This window comes from Prionailurus bengalensis, chromosome B2, assembly GCF_016509475.1.
Source record: "Prionailurus bengalensis isolate Pbe53 chromosome B2, Fcat_Pben_1.1_paternal_pri, whole genome shotgun sequence".
NCBI classification, from domain to species: Eukaryota; Metazoa; Chordata; class Mammalia; order Carnivora; family Felidae; genus Prionailurus; species Prionailurus bengalensis.
Genome location: NC_057349.1, coordinates 149,848,405 through 149,849,940, shown reverse-complemented (window position 1 = coordinate 149,849,940; position 1,536 = coordinate 149,848,405).

Genomic DNA, 1,536 nt, shown 5'->3' with positions numbered 1-1,536 from the left:
GCTGTTGATCACGTTAGATGTTGAACCGGCTTTGAGTTTCGCTTTGTTTTGGATCATTACCTTCAGAGCAGCACAGGCTTCAGAACCCTGCAGGGAAGGGCTGACTGCATACAGGGTTGAGGTGCTGGAGGGTCTCCTGGGTTCCTGCTCCATCCCGACTCGCGGCCGCTTCGCTGTGAGCCTGTGCCCCTCGGGGGTGGGGGTCGCTCTCCTGCTCTGGCCCCTCCCCAGAAATAGACAGCCCTTGCTTGTTAATGGTGCTCAGCTCCTAGTGGTGGCAGGAGGGATTCCTGATGCTGGGTCTTAGGCAAACGGTGCGAATCTGGGCCCCAGGGGGGAGTCCGGTGAGCATTCCTGCTCCTCCTTCCCATGGAAGCCGTTCTCAGCCGTATATTTGTGCTGGTCTCAGGAGGGACAATGTCTCCCGTCCCTTTGCCTGCAGCACTGGGTCTTTGTGTTCGTGCTGGGACGGGAGGCTCGAGGCTTCTGCTCTACCGGCACAAGAGGATAATGGGGAGTTTGTGTCTATTTCGCCAGAGCCACTGACGCCCTCGTACGAGCCGGTGCCACCGAGGGGGCTCTTCCGAGGCCTCCGCCCCATCCCCAATCCCTCGGGCAGGCCCGTGGAAGGAGCCTGGCAGTGACTGCAAGCTTCCCTATGTCCCAGGCCTCCTGATATTCGAACCTGACCCGCTGGCCCAGGTTCGGTCTTTAAAACTGGCTGCTTTGCTCCTACCTATGATTTGGCCGCCGCCTCTTCCTCCTTTCTCTGCCACGTTTGGCACAGTTCGCGTGCCCATCTCCCCTCAGAGGGGCCCGCCTTGATCTGGAGTCCGGCTCCGGCAGCCGTCTTGCACGTGAAGCTCTCTGACGGTCTCAGGGAGAGCTGTCACCTGGTGGGCGACCCGGAGTTCTCTTGGAGCCTCGATCAGAGCGATGGTCCCCTGGGCCTTTCGACGTGGTTACGGGAAGCAGACGTCCGGCAACTGGCAAAACCCGAACGCGTGTGTGATTCTGGAGGCCGTGACCAATACGCCCGTCCCCTCCGCGGAAGAAACGCGCGTCGTAGGAATGAGCCCCCTCTCCTCGTGCTGGGGGCGGGGTGACACCCAGAAGGGGCGTCACCGGGTGGGTCGCCAGGGTCAAAGCTGAGTGCGGCTGGAAGGCGTGTGGAGTCGCCTGCTGAGAGTGAGCCGCCGGGCCGTGTCCCAGGTCGGGCAGAGGCTGGCCCTGGGGCTGTCGCTCAGGAGCAGACCCAAGACGTGAGGAAGGCCACGAAGCTGCGAATCGAGGAAACACACGTCCAGAGCGGAGAGGGAGCCCGAACAGAGGGCGGAGTCCCAGGAAGCGGCCTGCGGACAGCCTGGGCCGGGAGCTGCCTCGCCGGGACCGCGGCTCGCTTCCTAGGGCGCTCCGGGCGCCGGCTGTCCAGCTGAGAGAGCCGGATGAGCAGGACGGAAGGTGCGACAGCCGCGTGTCAGCACCGGGGCCCGGAGAGGACTCAGAGGCTGTCTTCTGCTCCCCTGCTGTGGGCCG